The sequence below is a fragment of the Myiozetetes cayanensis genome, unplaced genomic scaffold (genome assembly GCF_022539395.1).
Source record: "Myiozetetes cayanensis isolate MyiCay16 unplaced genomic scaffold, myiCay2020 scf6-25, whole genome shotgun sequence".
Lineage (NCBI taxonomy): Eukaryota > Metazoa > Chordata > Aves > Passeriformes > Tyrannidae > Myiozetetes > Myiozetetes cayanensis.
In genome coordinates, this window is record NW_026087853.1 from 58,552,027 (window position 1) to 58,571,115 (window position 19,089).

The 19,089-nt window shown below is 43.4% G+C and overlaps 1 protein-coding gene across 3 annotated transcripts in view; it reads right to left on the reverse strand.

Annotated features, from left to right (window-relative positions):
* HIPK3 (homeodomain interacting protein kinase 3) overlaps positions 1–8,469 on the reverse strand; it is a 68,074-nt gene extending 59,605 nt beyond the window's left edge. Inside the window, exon 1 of one of the 3 annotated variants that reach the window (XM_050335062.1) lies at positions 8,301–8,469. The gene's annotated coding sequence lies outside the window, so the exon portion shown is untranslated. Of the gene's footprint in view, positions 1–7,498; positions 7,792–8,300 lie in introns of those variants that run through there. The other 2 variants (XM_050335064.1, XM_050335063.1) reach the window with 2 other exon arrangements.
* Positions 8,470–19,089: the final 10,620 nt, after the last annotated feature.

Here is a 19,089-nt window from a genome sequence, read left to right on the forward strand (position 1 = left end):
ATTTTGCCACCTTCCCTAAGGCAGAAATAAAAATCTGAAAGAGGGGATTAGCCCAAACTGCCTGTTGGTATAATCACCTGTTCGAATGCCGCCGTCTTTTGAAGACAAACAAACTCCTTCCACGTGTCTGCCAGTTTTCCTTCTTATTTCCAATCATTTTATTTTTATTTCATTGCTTAATTTTGCATTCTTAACTCTGCTGGGCTTTTGTTAGAAATAGAAGTGGACCAACCCCACTAAGCGATTTATTTAGAAGCTTCCTTTTAGACAGCATCAAATGCAGCTCCTGGAAGGCTGGAAATCAAGAGGGCTTATTTCCCTTGCAGATCCCTCACCTCCACAGAACAGCTGGTATGCCAGCACATCTGCATGCACATCAAGGGGTCCTATTTGCCTAAAGTTCATCAAGTCCTCTAAACTACTCCAAGTGGAGGAAATTCATCCAAAATTGTCTTTCTCCCTCTTACCATAAAAGATTTTCACCTGGGCACAACAACAACAACAAAAACGCACCACACACCAGCACAACAATACAAAATCACTGTTCTCCCCACAGGACTTGCACATTAAGTTTGCCACAGCACACACACAAATAGCCTGTCGAGCTCATTGAGTCTGACACGTGATGCGAAAATTTGCAAATCAGGCCCTCCTGTACCAAGGAGGTGAATAAAACTGTTGCCTACACATTGAGAATTACCCAGCAGTAAGTAACATTTGAGTTAAAACTTTCCCCAAATATACGAGGGGGGGAAAACAAATCAGTCTCTCTTTCTGGAGCATATTCATCTCCTTCTGCAACAAAAATACAAGAGTAAATAAGAACCTCAGCCTTTTTTTTTGTTTGTTTTAAATCTGACTTCACTGTAAAATAATTAAGGCATCTAAGCCAACATGCTTACCTTGACTGATCTGCTGCTGCTGCAGTTTTCAGGTCAGTTGCCTCAGCTACATCCAGTAACAACTTTCAAACATATACACATATTTGAGATAAATACACATACACATAGTAAGTATATGTTTGAAAGGTATTTGTATATATACACAGACAAAAAAAAACCAAACCTATTTAAAGTCCTAATATTTTTCCCATAATAAAAATTTCTCATTTAAAAGTGATTTGATTATTCTGCCTTTATATAACAGGTGCTTTTCTTTCATGGCAAGCAACGTTGTCATGAAAATAGCATTAGTTGCTTACTGAAAACAGCTGTATATTAAATTAGACACAGCGTATGTAGAACTATTAAGAAAGAACAGAGGTGGAAAGAGGTGTTTACCACTTTTTTCAGATCTCTAAGGATGCAGAAGCAGCAGCATTTCCTGCAGGTAGATGTCAGTGCACTAGAAACGCACGCTGTCTCACAGAAGGATCAGCCTCTTGCCTCCTGATGAATCAATAACTGCAGCAACCCATCCCATAATGTTTCCCCAGTGCAAGAAATGTCTCCCTCTTCTCTATGCAGAGAAACTTATTGATTTAACTCTCCAGAAAGGCAAAAAGAAAGGAGAGAGATTACATGCAGCATGACCCCCACTAGCTGGGGGTCACACTAATACCGATAAATGTGCATCCCTTTTTTCCGCTGTTGTATTCCCTTCCATTCCTGTTAGGCTGAACACCAAATAATTTCATGAATCACAAAGTAAGTTGATGTTAACAGACAAGGAAAGAGGAGGCAAGGAGGTGTTTTTTTTCCCCCCCTCCTCTTAGGAGCAAAGCTGCTTCCTTCTCAAGGGCTTCACAAGTAAGATCCCAAACACCAAAATTCCTGCACTTAACAGATTCAAATACTGACAAAATAAAGATCTTGTGAGAACCTCTTCTATACCTGTAAATAGTTTAAATCTTCAAAAGCAAGATGTGAAAAAGAAACTTCTCCACTGGAACAGACAGACTGTAGACAAGCAACCAATTCTAAGAGTTGGGTTTTAAAAAAAAAAAAAAAAGGAAGAGGGAAAAAAGAATAATTGAAAGGAAAAGGGTGGGAAGTGGCAGATGACCAAAGTTTGCAGGAAAACTCAGGAAGGAAGATGTTTACAAGACAATAACGCACATTAACAGCATTTCAGTCAAAAAGGCAGAAAGACATCTTACAAGAAACAACTAAAAAGGCTTCTGGAAGTTGTGTAAGTTCCACCAATTGTTGTGTGCCAATAAAGACATCATACAGAAGAGGGGGGAAAAAAAAAAGAATATATTTTACTCAAACTAGTGGAATTAGGTAAAGATTAACAGCATTTTTTTAAAAACACTGACAACGGACCAAAACAAGGTAGTAAACAGCACATTGAGACTGGAAACATAACAGAAGAAACGTGGGTTTGTATCTACACATGAAAAAGTAAATTACTTTTGTAAAAGCAAATAAATCAAGTTTCAGATAGATAATATTTATGGATATGTGATACTAGGGGTTACTCTTATCTTCCAAAGGGAGCTTAGATCACCTGTAAGAAGTTTGTTTCCTTGAAGTATTGTTTCATTTACCTCTTGAGCTATGATTGCAGTCATATTGGTATCACAAGAGTTAGCTTCTGATATTTGTGGGAAATACAAATACAGCAATTTTTCTTTTAACACTTATTGGTCCTGAAATTTGTTTCCACTCTGCACTTTGGCCTTTCTAGGTGAGCTTTCCCATGCAGACCTCAAGCAGCCTACACTTGGTCCTTTTTCCGTGGGCAGGCACTTCAGTCTGTTCCCGCAGGAGCAGGGAAAGGTTCAGATGTCAGCTGACATCCACGGACCCGAGGGAGCAGGCCTGGAGGGATCTGGTCACGCTAATAAAAGCAGCAAACATCCCCACGATGAGGACGCTGCAGCCCCACACAGAGCACAGCTGCACCACCGGTTATCACAACGCCAGCTCAAGTTGTTCTCCTGGCCATTCTTCCAGCCCAGGGACCAGTTTTGACATCTCACTCCATCACTGGACCCACTTTCGAACTGAGAGTCAAGTAAAAACCAAAGTAAACTCCTAAAACGACCCAAAGCAAGTTTTCTCGGGTGCTGGTCGCAGCCTGCCCCGAGGCAACAGCCAAGCCAAGCTTTGTGATAAAAATCTTGCCTCACCCAGCAATTTAAGTTCCTTGGAAGTTGAAGTGTCCCGGTCACGTAACAATCAGCTCCAGGACGGCACAGCCCGGTAACCTAAAGCAGCACAGCCTCGGGAACAGAGGAGGGCGAGACGCTCTCAGATCTGTGGATTACAGAGTGGTTTCCCACAGACACGGGAAGTGACCGTGGGCATCTCCAACCAGCAGCTACGTCCTCCTCTTCTAACGAGGATGTTTATGGGACTCTGCACAGGTATTAGGACCTGAGCTTCCCTGTCCCTCAATTTTCCACCGCTTATCCTAAATGGGTGGTTACTGAGGCGCTGTACATATTCAGCAGGTGATGTTTATACAAACACAAAGAGATTTTCACTTAACAATCACTGACTTCTTACATTAAAGGCACTGTTCGTATTTAACTTGGAACATGCTTTTAAAAAGCACTAAAAAGTTTTTTACAACTGTTAAATTGTTTTAGCAACAGTGGAAAGAGGCATATGAGTTTAAGATTATTGATTTTAAAGACAGTTTTTTGACGGGAGTGTCCTTCACAACATTTAATAACAGTACTCTCTATATAAGAATCCAATTACATTTTTAATATTGAGGGTTGCTGTGGCTTTGATCATACTAAAAGATAGGAATATATTTGTTATGTCTGCTTTGTCTTTTGATATTTCACTGTCTCTTATTTTATTGCTGCGTTTTGAAACTTGAACTTAACATTTTCCTGGGCTTCATCTTATTATACCCAAATATACAAGAGAGCTGGAGAAAAGGGAAAAGCAGGAATATATTTCTTATTTACAAAAAAGGAATATTTCCTAATCTTTTTCCGAAAACATAAGGTGAAAAAGACTGTACAAAAAGTTTACATAATAGTGGACATAAAAAATATGTAGAGTTAATAATATAGGGGGAGGTATTTTGAAATTACACAACTCCAAGTCTCAGCATAAGAAAAATAACAGAACTAAACTACATTAGTTGACTTGCTTAAAAAAGCCAGTTCAGTTATTTGGTTCTTCTTCCTTTTCCAAGCACAATTGCTATGCTGGAGATCAACACTCATTTTTCAGAAAGTTACCCGCTCTCAAAAATTAAATGGAATATTAAGACACTATATGGGAAAATAAAAAAAAAAAGGTGACAGAATGTGAAAAAATTGTACAAAGACCATCCCCAAACTGCATCTAAACCCAAGGCTCACACCAGCTCTTGCCATCTTTTTCAGCATTCACTATACTGAAGAATTAAGGGGGGGAGGGCAGGGAAACAACCCTGTAGGAAACACTACACTATCAAATAAAGTCACCAACAAAAATCCACTTTCATAACTACATGTTGCTCCCCTGCTCACCTGTCACCCAAAACTTGGTGCCTCTGAAGAAAAACAGAGTTGTGGTTTCTCTAGAAATCTGTTGAAGAGGTAGAGGCTCTAAATTAAAACCGTCTATAGGAGGGCAGGGGAAGCCAAGAACAGGTAACAGGATTTTCTAGGCTTTATCCTTCATTATAGGTTATTTCAGGTCAAAAAGAGGGCGTTCACTGCCTGTACAAGTCAGAAAAGGTAACCCATTACTAACCCATATGACAGGACTAGCTATTTAAAGTTGTTTAAATCGAGTTACTGTGGTCACTTCAGGTGCACTGCACACTCAGCCACCTCTAACATGCTCAGTGCTCACTTCCTCATGTTGGGTTCTGTGCTTAACCCAGCCAGAGCTCTGAAACACACTCTGAGATAAGCCTTGAGATACCTAGAGATCCACCTCACACTTACCCAGAAAATAAGCTTTTATTTCAAGACCTATTGAAAGTAATACATTATTTTCCACTCCAGCCCTGTCACTTAAAGAGATCTGAAGAAATATAATATTTCAGTGACTTAGAAACAGAGACATTAGCTTAGGAAAAGCTACCCAGCATCAAGCTGAACTCCTACTTCCCCAATTTTCAAAGGCAGGAAAATTTAATAGTTAGAGCAGCTGTGAGTTTATGTAACACATCTACAGGGGCATCACAGTTACAATGAAGAAGTACTGAGGATGTTTTCTTCATCAGATCAATCCCATGCCAAGACTTCTGACCGTCTCCTCTAACTGCCCTGAGTAACATCATCAGGGAGTTGAAGAGAACTCAGAAAACACAAAGTGGCACACCCACAAGCTTTTTTGAGGTCTGAAAGGTGCATGCCATTTCACGAAATTCAACAGCAAACTTGTAGCAGGTAAATATTGGTATCACCACCACCCTATCTCCGTGTTTCTTCTTCCCTCCGCAGAGTATCACCAGGTCTGCTCTGCCCAACTCATACTTCTGTCGGTTGACAGAGCAGTCTGCCTCAGCTGTAATGCTCCTGCACATCAGATGATATCATTATATATATATATCCAGAGAAGATAAGGCTTATCTCATTAAAAAAAAAAAAAAAGTATAGCTGTCCTCTGCTTTATTCCCCAGAATTCTGGGCAGAAAGTGACACTGCCTGAGGTAACTCCTCTGTATGTGCACAGCACTCAGACCTCACACTGCAACGGCAAAATTCAGCTCAACTAAAAGGAGTTTCTCCACCTGTATTTAACGTTGCTCCAAAATACGAATACTCCTCCCATTCGGCCCCAAACGACAGCACCGTTCCTGTTGGTAGTGCTGTTCTTCCCCCACACACACACGTAAGAAAGCCAACTCCAAAATTCCCGTTTCAAAAAGCACTGCTTTGTCAAAAGGGCCTTTGTTGCTACGATCAGCGTGCTGGCAAAATGGAAAATACAAGAAAGAGAATATGCACCGTCAAAAAGAGAACTATTCTAAGAAACAGGAAGCGTGCAATCCCTTACAATGGTACAGAGAGAGGTGCACACCTAAACACACGCTCAGGGAAACACAACCTGACATTTCCTACACCTTCAGACCGGGCTTTGCAGAAGAACTAAGCACGGTTGATTCTGTTCCACCCAGGAGCCGGTGAGCCAACCCTCTGCCTCCAGAAGCACTGCTCAGCCTCCCATCCCCTATAATCAGTCCGACAGATGCTCTCGGGAGAATCACCTCCAAAACGAGGTTTGTTTTGAAGCAACTGCTACCAAGTGGAGGGCGCAACAAGAGAAGCAGCACTTGCGAACTCCCAACATTTGTACGAGTTAGCTCTGTAAGATGAGCGGGCTGCAAGCTCACTCTTCTTCCCCACACCCTGTCTTTGTCTCTGCTATCTCGTGATGCAGAGCCGGTCTCATTTCCCTGTTTCTGTTGGGTAGTTGGTTTGAAAGACAGGAGGGAGGAAGCATGCAGACGCGAAAAACCCGAAACAAAGAAAATTCACAAGTACCGGCAGAGAGCCCCAGGTCACGGGCAGCTTCCCGAGCAATTATTCAATGAAACTTTATTCCAGCTGATGGAATCCGTCCAATTACAAATTGTCCTCAAGCCCGGAGAGCCACACACCACCACCACCACCACAATCGGAATTAAGAGCATCCAGCCAAACGCATCCTTGAAAAAAAAATAATTTACAAGCACAACAGGCGCCACACCCCGAGCAAGCAGCACAACTCGCAGTACAACAGAAGTGCCCGGTAACAAGTGCATTAGGTGAAAACTCTGCCTTAATTCCTGTTTTACACGACTGTAAACATCACCTCGCCGCGCCGCTACCATAAATGGTCCGCGGCAGCAGAGATAAAGCCGTCACCGCTGTTCTGTCGGTATCAGTTTTCTCCCGGTTAAGTCCACGTTAACACTTTGCTCTATTTATCTGAGATCTCACCCTGCCACTTCGTAATACAGTATTGACCTATTTTCCAGGTGCTTAATTAATCTCTTCGCAGGCTGCCGCGCTTGTTAGACAGTTACTGTGTGTTATTTTAAACTTGGTTTATTGGAATCTTTAGCAAATTAACTCTGTTATTGGAGGCGTTATATCAGAGAGTAAGTATTCATGGGCCAGCCAGGCTTTTCTACTCTGTGTGAAATCAATCAGAGCTTAAACTTTCTGCAAATGATGTAACGGGAGGTAATACTGGGGGAGTGGGAAAAATCACCACAGAAACATGCATTGATATGAACAATAGCAGCTTTACTTAATGAAATTGTAGGAAAACATGTTATTAGCATAAGAGACAGTTTAAAGATAATAAAACCGAAATAAACAGGGTTATACAGTAGCAGGAAGATGTAAAAACATCAGAGCAACGCATAATTCCTGAGACGGCAAGCCTGGGAGTCTCAAAACAACTAAGTTTACAAAAAAAAGAAACGATTGCAGTTTCTGACATTTCAAGTTGGACGCAACAGTTAGTAACAACAGTACAGCCTCAAAAGGAAGATATTTATATACACGTAAGCACACAGCACTGACGACGGAGGGCTTAATTAAAATAAAAATAATTTTAAACCCCCTCTCCCTGTTTCCTACAGCGGTAAGCACATGCAAACGCACCTGCCAGTTTTACAATTGATATCACGACGAATCCAGAACAAACCCCGCACAGTCGCTGCCGCAACCATTACGGCAAAGCCTCCAGCAATAAAACCCCTCTGTTTTTCCACGGAGCTCGCTCTTGGGAACTGACCAAATTTTAAAGCGTCCGCTTCCTTTCCAGTTGCTGCTTTTTACCCCGGCCCCGGGCACCATTTGCCGCCCCGGCTCCCCCCACGGCGCAGGAGGGGGTCCCGCGGGTGTCTCCTCCGGGGTCAGGGCGAGGGGCGAGTCCCGCCGGGAGTCCCGCGGAGCCAGCGCGGCTGCGAAAGCCGAGCAGGACCCGGGAGCGGGCGGAGCCGCGCCCGGGCACCACCCGCGGGACCCCCCGCCGGCCGGGCCATACAAGGCAGGAGGAGGAGGAGGAGGAGGCGGCTCCCGGGAGGGGAGCAGGGGAGCGCTGGGGCAGCGCCCGCCAGGGGAAGGGCAGGGCAGGGAAGGGAGCGGGGGCAGCGCCGCCGCCGGCAGCGGGCGAGGGGCGGACACGCCTCCCCCGCCGGGCGGCGGCCTCGCCCGGCACCCGGGGCTGCTCGGGGCGGGCTACGGGGAAAGGGGAAACTTCGGGGACGAAGGCCACGGGGAGAAGGAGCGGTGCTGGCCGGGCTGGGCGAGGGCGGCGGAGGCTCCGGGCAGAGGGGCCGGGAGCGCCGCGGAGCCCCCGTGGGAAAGGGGCGATCGCCGGCGGCGGAGGCAGCGCCGCTGCCCGCCCGCTGCGGCGGGGCCGGCCCCGCTCGCTGCCCGCCGCTCCCTGCCCGCCGCTCACCTTCACGGGTCGGGCCGCGCTGGCGTCCGCGCTGGAGCTGCCGCCGCCGCCGCCGCCCTGGGCATGTCCGGGAGCGCCCCGGGGAAGCGCCGCTCCGGGCGGGCTCAGCCGCTCAGCCCCGCCGCTCCTGCTGCTCTCGCTGCTGCTGCTGCTGCCGCCGCCGCCTCGGCCGCTGCCATCTTGTCCTGGCGGCTGGGAGGGAAGAGCCCCAGCTCAACCCGTTCGGCAGACCGGGCCTCCGCCTCATCTTCCCGGGGAGGGACCCAGCCCGCCCCCGGCCGCCGCCTCCTCCTCCTCCTCCTCCCGCCTCCGCCGCCGCCCTGCCCGCGGCGGCCTAGCGGCGCCCGCCGCCGCCGCCCATCGCCCCGCAGCGGCGGGACGCGGCCCCGCCGAGCGCAGCGGAGGGGGCGCCGGCCCAGCCCGCTCCGGCGCGCCCCGGCCCCCGCCCAGCCCCGGGGCGCTCCTGCGGGGCGCTCCCGCCGCCCGCCCGCTCCGCCCGCCCGGCCCGGCCCGGCCCGGCGGCAGCGCCCCCACCCGGCCCCGCCGAGCGCCGCCCGCCGCAGCCCCGAGCCTCTGTCAGCGCACGGAGCCGGCTCTCCCCCGCGCTCCTCCTGCCCGCCCGCACACACGGGGTCACCGTGGCCGTCGCCTGCCTCCCCGCCCCCGGCTGACGGTCCCCCCGGGAAGCCCTGCGAGAGCAAGTTGAGATGCTCCTACCGCGAACCTCTCCTCTGCCCGCCCCGGTCCGTCGCTACCCGGAGGAAGGCAGCCGTGTGGCAGCTCCGCGAGGAGCACCTGCAAATCCCCCAGTGAGGGCCATCCTAACCATCACACCCCCAAATGGTGAGCTCTTCTCCCCGCCTCGTCAGTTGCCAGCATTCGCAGATGCGTAAAGTACATGGCGAGGAGGCAACTGGTGCCAGGGGGAAAGGCCCGACTCTCAAGACCCGCAGCTCAGATAGATGACAAGGTGAGAGCAAATATGTGAACTCCCAAATTCATTTCAGTGAGTGCTCTTGCTTTATAAGGTGAACAGACCTCCCCTACCCACCCCTGAAAAATAACTGTGAAGCACCGAAAAATAACTGTGAAGCACCAACCTTCCAGATCTGATCTGACATCCTTCCCTGGAGAGCAGTCCCTGCCCCAGTAGCCCGGTCAATCAAACACACCACTAGCTATAGATGTAACAGGACGGAGCGAGTGTAATGACCATTTTGCACCCTGCGTTACAGTCCAGCTTTTTGCCTTGCTCAAGTCTTGACAAAACAACAAGATACACCCTCGGTAACAACATGCCCCTAATATTATACATCCCTTAAATATTAGTGGTTGGTTGTAGGGCTGGTCAACTTCTGCAAACAGCATTCTTGGCCCTAAATAGTATTTCAGCTGATGTGGGGCGAAAAGGAATTACTGTTTGCCTATAAAGTATTTAGCCCCAAGATAAATCCTTGGCTAAAGCTACAACTGGACATCACATGCTTCTCCACCTCTTGCCAAAAATAACAAAGAATTTCTTTATTTACTTGCACAACTACACGTACTCTGCTATTTTTTCTCGCTACTTGTTCCAGTGTTTTCAACACGTCTGCTTGATTTTACCCTTTATTTAGGTCCAATCCTTGTAATAAAGATTGTTAGGATGTGAAGTCAGAATTGGAATTAATTAATCGGAGAAGACGGAGTTATTGTACAGAAATACTAAAACCTAACATTGGGTTACTACCATAACACCACCAGTACTCAGTCTTGTAATGAGACATATAATTTAGGGGTGAGGAAAAATAGGTGGGTGTCAGTGTTAGCAAATTATAGCTCTCAAGAGCTGCTCATTATATATATTACTTACTAATTTTATAAATAATAATCAAGCTTCTAAAAAATATCCTACAGAATTATTCCTATACATTTTATTAACATCTAATCTGTTACAAAAGACAGTAAATGATGATGAACTTTATTTTTGATTACTTCACCATACCAACTCTAAAATTACTTAATAAATTAAGTGTATGCTGATTCAATCTCCATTTAATCTGCAAACTAAAATTGGTGCACACCACCCCAAACTGACTAGTCTCAACATAATTTTTACAGCTGTTTTTTAGGATCTATTTCTTGCAATTTTGTCACTTTTCAACATGCAACTTCTTATCATTTAATAACCAAAACAATCCAAACCCAGTTGTAAACTTGAGCGATACTGATCCTCTAAAAATAGACAAAATTATGAATCCAACGTTCCACGGATACATTTGCACAATTTTAACCAACTTCTAGAAACATTTTAATTTAGGTTTAGAAAATAAGGGGTGATTTTGGAGTCATTAACCTCTGTTTTTATACCGGTCTCTCGCTGGAATTTTTGAGTTGGTCACGTTTGCTAAATAACAGCACCTCCCAAAACATGTCACCGCTGTCAGTTTTGTCCTCACATTCCAGTCTTTGCTAATTAGATCAACCTAGACTTCCACTCAGCTTGCAACAGGAGTATCACCAGTGTGTAATCAAACTCTCAAATCTCTTCGAAACTCCTTCAGTTGCTTTTGTGGAGCACAGAATCTCTTCGAAGATCCACCATTTGTGCTCCCTGGGAGCCGTTCCCGTTAAAGACTTCCTTGCTGTTCAAGGAATGTTGCTCACATTTCATCAGAGTTAGGGCCCAAACGGCAGTCAGGGCTGGCCAGTGCCACTAAGGAGCTGAAGAGCTGAACCTCCTCCATCAGTCAGTGCCTTTTGAGGCCACAGAAGGGTTTTTAACTGCCCCCAACACGTGGCAAGACAACATCAGATGTATCAGCGAGTTTTAAAGGCTCTGATGAACATTTCTACCAGAGGTTAAATATGACTGTCTGAGAAGCCCTCACGTGATTTTTTTTTTTTTTCTCATCTGAAGAACAGTCAGCAGTTCCTTGCCTTAATTTTCTCTTGGCAGTACCTTCGTGCTGGCAGGCATCTGAGGGGTTAATATGGAAACTCCTGTTACACCTGTAAGCACTGTGGACTACTGATACCGTTTGGAGGGGGGTGTTTTGTTTCAAAGTGCTTAAGTAACTCAGTGGAAGGAGGCCCCTGTCATTTAGATTCACTTCTCCAGTTCAGCATTGAAACACACACCTCCACAGGCTCTTGTTCCTCCTGGTTTCTGTGCCTTTGCCGAGGATAAGCAGCGGTTTTGTGTGAGTGCTGCGAGTGGAAAGAAGAAACAGAGGTTAGAAGAAGGTATTTCCAACAGACGTAATCTATTATGCAGCAAAAAGAGATGATCTAAGGACAAACACGGGCTAGAAGCTTTTGGCAGAACACCTACCAGTGACATTTTGTGCTATTTTTGTTATCAGAATCCCCAGCGTAGACACAGACCGAAAAACGCTTTGGCTAGAACAATTTGTTTTACTCACCAAATTGCTGTAAGCTACATCATCAAAACACTCTTTTGCAGCCAGCACGGGTTGTTTGTATCAGCTTATGAGTTGTTTATATCAGCTGGACCCTTAATTTCTGAACAGACTCGAGTGCCGAGCAAGGCTCTGCTATTAGAGCAAAGCCACTGAGATAAGGACGGGAGAAGGCAAGACCACAGGGCTGTAATTCCATCCACCAGGCCCCAATAACACAGGGTGCAACTGCATGAAACAACAGGCCACACTCCCAACTGTGAAAGGGCAGAGAACTGGTCCCTTACAATTTCCTTGATCTGCTCTCCAGACATCCAGTTCAATTTTCCTGGTGATAACTCCCCGTTGCTGACATTGAACTTCCCACTGAACGGAATTCAACTCGCCCAGCAGGAAAGGGTTTCCTTGGGGGAGCTGCAGCAGCTCGGGAATGTCAGAGCTGACACAGAGAGCAAGGCAGAGCTTTGCCCTGTCGGTTGGCAGGGAGAGCTGTGCAGGCTTCAGTTGGGTTCCCTGGGTGGAAGTTATGAAATCCAAACAACCCAGAAGCTGGCTGGAGACCACTGGAGGTATCCAGGCCTTGCCCTGACCTGGAGAGTACGAGCAGCAAGCACAGATCAACACAAGGATGGTGGAATAGGGCAAGGGTACACTTCAATTTTTCTTTTAAAAAAAAACTTTCAGGCCACAGTATTTAGTCTTTCCTGCAGTATTTAGCAATCTGTTAAGCAGGGAATTAATTCGTGGTAGGATTTCTAATTATAGTATTACTTTACATTTTTTTCACATTGGCTGAAATATTTTATGCTTACGGTATTTATCCTTCCAAAACAGATATAAGACTGGACAAAGTTAACTATTTTTTCATCTTAAGAATTCCTTATCTAAAGCATTTTTTCAACTGATGTAACTGTCCCTGAATTATGACTTGTATTGTGAGAAACAAGCATTCAATGGTATGCATTTGGATTAAAATTTTTCAGGATTGAAATTCCTGCTGAAACACATAAAGGGGTCAAGGTTAAACTGATAAAAGGTGCTTTTTTAAAAACAGGAAAATTTAAATTTATATTTTTCCACTGATTACCATCATATTCAGATAAGCACGGTTCAAAGTTCCCCAGCTCTCCTCCCCACAAATACATTAGCTACACATATCCAAAAGCCAACCTTCTGTTGCTGGGTGTAAATGGAAAATTACTTTCAAATTTAAAGCAAACATACACTTTGCTCTTTTTGCAACAACTGGAAGGTCACTTGACAAGCGCTGTCTTTCCTCAATTAAAAAAAAACACTGCAGGTTTCTCTGTGCAGTTTGCACTGAGTGTTTGCAAAAATAAGCACAGACATTCAAACACAAATTTCACCTTTTATTTCCACCTTTTTTTTTTTTTCAGCTTTAATACAGGACTTTAAAACAAACAAACAAACAAACAAACAGCGCTGGAGGGGGAAAGGGATTTGTTTGTTGTTTGCTGTTTAATTTACAAAGCACAGAACACACCTTCGTGGTGGTTTGTGGGGCTTTGTGCAAGGGGGTGCTCCTGCCAATGCTCACTTCAGGAAGACACCACCGTTCCCTGTGCATCTCCCGAGGTTTGCATGAGGAGCCATCCACTGTGGCTCTTCCAAAGAAGAAACTCAGATTAAAAACATTCCTCTGATCGCCTGTCTTTCTGCTGGTTTCTCCCTCAGCCTCTAAAACCCAGTTCCAAGAAACCTCCCACGCCATCCTGACATCGCTATTGCAAAATCTGCCAGTTAATGGTAACTCTTGGGAAATTAACTTGTCTTGTATATAAAGATAATGACAGGCTGACTAACATGGTAATTCTTGGAAAACGTAGAAGGGATCTTGAAAATCTTTTTGGTTATCGTGGAGATAAAAGCCGGCTGACTGGAGATGAAATGCACACCCCATCCAAACTAAACCACTAATCCCCTAATTTTTCACATCACAGAAAGGCAGAATGACTGCACTGCAGAATCACAGAATCATTAAGATTGGAAAAAGCCTCCAAGATCATCAAGTCTAACCTTTAATGGATGAGTGACAATTATATACCAAGCAGCTGAAAAAACCACGGAGGTGGAAAAAACATCAAGAATTTATCTTGAAATTACATAAACATTTACTACTTCAATTTAGGATTTATGGAACTCTTCTCTCTCTCCCTTTCTATTTTTTTTTTTTTTAAGATAATTGCTTCTTTAAAATCTTATTGTTCTTTTAAATGCCACAGTTGTTGAAACAGCCAACTGGGACAACTATAATTTAAAAAAATGCTGCTCTGTAAATTGTCACAGATGATTCTGTTCAGGGATACTTTGAAATGCTTGTGCTCACATGATATCAATAGGTGTAGATTTGACAGATGCCTCACTGCTGTGTTTTAAACTCTAAGCTTTTTTTCATATTTAAGAGGACCATAAAGAGCTGAAGAAATGCAATCTCTCTCTCTACTGGATCATGTAAATGCTAATGTATCATGGCATTGTGTTTTTCAGTCTATATTCTCATTTTCAGTCTGGATTTCCTCATTTTGTAAGAGCCATAGAAGTAGATCGTTTCTCATGCACCCTAGGAGATCCACAAGTCTGTCTTCAGGAAATGTGTCATGATAATGTTCATTTGTAGCTTGACACTGTAAATTTTCTTGCAAGAGTCTTTCTAAATAGCTGTTTCCATGTAGTCATTAATCTTTGTGGTGTCTGAGTGTCTTTCACTTAAGTATGCTTAATAATTACATTTTTATCCTCTCTCTCCAGGAGGAAAATAATTTGAAGTGATTGTTAGGACTAACCAATGTTAAATGTGTACAAAAATACAGTATGTATTCTGTTTCTATCTCTATTTTTGAGGAGCTTGGCGCTAAGAAATATGTTTTACAGTATCAGAACGCCACACCATACAATGGTGAGAATCTGATATAATCTGAGAAAGATAACATCCAAGGCTACAATGAAAAATAAGATAATCCATTAACAGTTTCATGACATCCTGATGTTGGAAGAAAAGTATTTACTTTACATAAAAACTTCAAACCACATCGAAACACTTTTTCTACAGTGGAGAAAAAATATTTTTAAAATTAAAGAAATTGTATTTCAAACGAAAATTCCAATGAGATAGTGCTAATTTGTAACATCTTTAATGGCGAATATTGTCAATTTTTTCCGGTGTTTTGAAATAAGCATCATCTCTGCAGCCTACATTTCAGAATATTCATAAGGTAGTACACACTAATATTACAGCCATGTCATTTTTACAGTTGAGTAATCACTTCTTTTTTTAGTGACTGATACATTGCAAGATCAAGGGCTGCAGACAGATGAAGACCACAAATGTTCTGGCTGACCTCACTTTCCGAAACGCATCATTCCCACAAATAAACATCATTAACCATAAGCAGGCAGTCAAATTACAGAATATCAAACACAATCCTGCATTACTCAAGTGAGTCGTTGCTTATTAGCAAGGTCTACTGACTCCAGGAAACTATTTACACGAATGGAGATTTCGGGGGCTGTGCTTTTGCAACGTATTCCAAAGTAAATAGTCTGATTAACTGACTCCAAGTTCAGTTTGTCGTGGCAAAGAGAAGTTTTTATCTTAATGGAGAACATCTCACGCTCCCACACGGACCGTGGAGCCTGGCTGAGCTCTGGCAAGCCCTGAATCACATCCAAGCCTATTTTGGAATTAAATGGAAGATGACCTCGTTACCTGGGTCCCTCCAACCTCGCCGTGGAAGCGCCTGAGGACGGAGCCAGGGCTTTGCTGTCAGCAGCTAATAAAGCCCAACCACGTTAAAAACCAAACCCAAACCGAACAAAAGAGCCCCCTTTTGTGGCACTGGTGTAAGGGCCTGTCACTGATCTGCCTGTGGCACAAATCCCTCCCGAGGAGCTGTTTTACCCCAGTCAGTTTGCACGTGGCTTGAAAGTGTCCACTCCCTTAGGAGTTTAATACACCAGGAACTTATCCATATGTTTTCCTACTTTTTTAAAAGCAGACATCCTCATTTCTCCCCCCACACCATCAATGAAACACCAGTTTAAAATATCTTCTAAAGCTTTAAATTACCCCATTAGAGACTCTCCTCCCAGAACAAACAACGGAAAAGGCACCTATTAATTATATGGAAGCTGATCGAACCATTGTAAGGAAAAAAAAAAACCATTCAGAGATGCAAATATTCTAATAAAATTTTTCCGAAGCTCAAAAAAAATTAACTCGTGCTTATATTTTCTCTTTCTGTTCCAAACCAGGAGCAGCCCAGACCTGTTCCAAAGGACAAGGTGATGTTCAGCAGCGGTTTAATGAACTGCTTTGACCGAGTGGAACACACCGCGTCCGCTGCTGGTAACGAGACACTTGGCAGAAAGTATCACATCCCAGGGACAATGGCAGCAGACTGTCATTATGGGCCACAAAACACCCTCACCTCTGAGCAGTCTCCCTTTCAAACAATGGAGGGGAAGATCGAGTAACACTTCTACTCAGCCAACTGCATGTGCCTGCAACATTTTCCAGTTTCAGTGCTTTTTGATGATAGTAAAAGGTTTGTAAATATTTTCAGTTTGCTTTTTTTCCTTAACCCACCTTTGCTAGTTAGGTGTGAAGTTGTTTTCTGACTTACAAAGGCTTTTGATTAAACAACAAATGCTTTAGTGTAAAATACACTAAACTATCATCACAGCATCAGTTTTTGGAGATGACATGTTTGCTCATGTAACATTTTAATTCGATTTAGTGTGAAGTAGACTGGAAATCAGCTGGGGTTTATGGCTTTGTCATATTTTGATGTAATTACCACTCTGCTATTGGAGCAGCCAGGAGAGCCCTACACATATGAGATCTGATGTTTAAAAGAATATGACAGAGGAGAAGTGGAAAGGCAAGTGGCAAATAGGTACCTATAAATAAAAACCTGGTCACAGATCTCATGTCATGCCCAATGAAAATGAACAGCGATGAGATACAACAGGTGAGAAAACAAAGGGACAGAAACTGCACAGCAGGCAGGCTGAGCCTTGGGAGATCAGGGGGGAGATTTGACTGCTTGAGTAAAACAGGAATTCTGGCTTTACCCTCACAGTTTTGTAACAACACTGCAATGATCTTGCTGTCTTTTCTCTTGGAGGGGATCACAAGTAATGGAAGAATTGCCACCGGGACACAGGGGCACAGCTCCAGTCTCAGATGCTGCTTTAACTGAAGGCCTCAAGAAAACTGGAGATTATTCTAAAAATAAGTTATTTTTGTGACTTAGGAAGCAGAGTTTCTACAGTTCTAATATGTGCTCTGAACCTCAAAACCATTTTTCTGATTTACTTTTCTTTTTTAAAAACAAACTGCATGTCTCAGTAGAGGATAATGAACTGGCACATGTTACATAAATAGCACATCTGCCAGGGATTGAAGGACTTCCATTCATACCCGTTGTGCCATACCTTAAAAAGGCAAATATGTACAGCTGTTCCAGACAAATACAATTTAATAAGTGCAAATTAGTTCATTCTTTTCCTATATCAATGACAAAAAAAGCATCGTTTTAGACTTAATCATTTTTCTGTATGCATTTTATAAAACAATTTAAAAATACAAAATACAAATCTGAGAGGAGACATATTTTAATCAAAAATAAGCTTTGTTCCTCAATGGAATCTATAGTTCTTATTCTGGATGGTACCTCAGAATGTGATAAAAGTGCATTCTGTGAGGAAATGTATCACCTATCACTCATGTTTCACAAAAATACCAAAAAAGCAGCTCAAGGTCATAGCTGAAAGGGCAAATGTTAGGGCATAGACTGAAATAGCCCAAAATTAAGAGCAGAAAAAAAGCATCACTTAATCTACAGCTGGAGACTTTTCAAGCAACCTGAGTAAAAGCAACACCATTTGGGTTTTAAGGTGTTTAATTTTCAGCAGTAAGCGCTTTGTGTACACATGTGTAGCCAGTTTTATATTTGTTTTCATTCACTTGTTTATGGCTTATTTATTAAGTTTCTTATGTACACAGCTGTTAAGATCAATGCTGGAATAATAGTATAAGTTCCATTTTCATTCAAATACCTCCTGATGTTTTGTGGGTTGTAACCACTACATGAAGCTCAATCAAAAGCTCACAATGCTTGCTTTACATTACTAATTAACAGCGCCAGAGGAAATACCAAGATATTAGTATTAATATTAGTACTCATTTTAGCAGATACAGAGACAGCAATACTAGACAGAGTAGCCCAAATTACGGACCTGAATTTCACGGTCAGGAGTCACCTAAAATATAAAACCCAAAGATGGCTTCCAAATGAAATCTTAGGGAACTTGCCATCTGAAGTGTCAGACAAGAGACAACAGATGGACTCAGGCAGAAAAAGGGGGGGGGTGTGTACAAGGAAAGAGGAGACAATGTTGGCCAGCACTGTAGGGAGCATCATATCAGTGCACCAGCTGCCCTCCTGCCTCAGGAGTCCTTGTTTCCTGAAGGAACAAAGTTAGTTTGCCAGTGCCAGTTTTATTCCTTGTTGTAGGACTGCCAACATTTTTTTTTTATTCCTGAAAGACAAAAAGGTGGGTATCATGTGAAACCCAATAAACAGAACACGAGTTTCACTGAAACCTTCCAAAAGTACATCAGTGGCATGGGTGGGATCAAGACTTTACTGAGATATTTTCCCATTTATTCAAATCCTGTTTACACATGCATCCACATCCCCTCAAAAAGCAAGTACTTGGAGATCAAAATGTACTGAGAAAAGTATTAAACAAACAAACAAACAAACCTGGGTTGTTAGCGTGTTTCCATTCATCATTACACACCATAAAGACATGGAAATCAGCTTTTTTATAGCCTGGCATGATGACAGCTATTTCCTTGTGAACTTAAAAGCGCTATAAATATTTTTGCTTTAACACATGAAACGTAACTATCAGTCATCAACCATTCTTTACCATTTAAATGCATTTCTTCAGCAGATGCAAATTCATGTCTTATACTACAAACTAATAACTATTCCACAGCAGGGTATGAGTTGCTTCTCATTCATTTTTTATTAAATAGTTGTATCTATTACATGTGTGAAGGATTACTTTGAATGCTTATATGAGGCTTTTAAGTCAGAATAGCATTGCACTCAGCAGATGAGACTGAAAAGCACTAATAATTAACTTTCTCATGCTTCATTTCCAAGCTCAAAATACTATCTTTAATTAAAAATACAATAGGAAATTGCCTAGTTATCTAGTTCTTTAACAGTGTACTTCTTAGTGTAAGGCACTTAAAACTAATGTAATCACTGTCTGCAGTCTTTACACTAAGTCGTACTTTAAAAATGAGCTGGTTAACTCATGTCCCTTAACTGATTTGCTTTATATGCCTA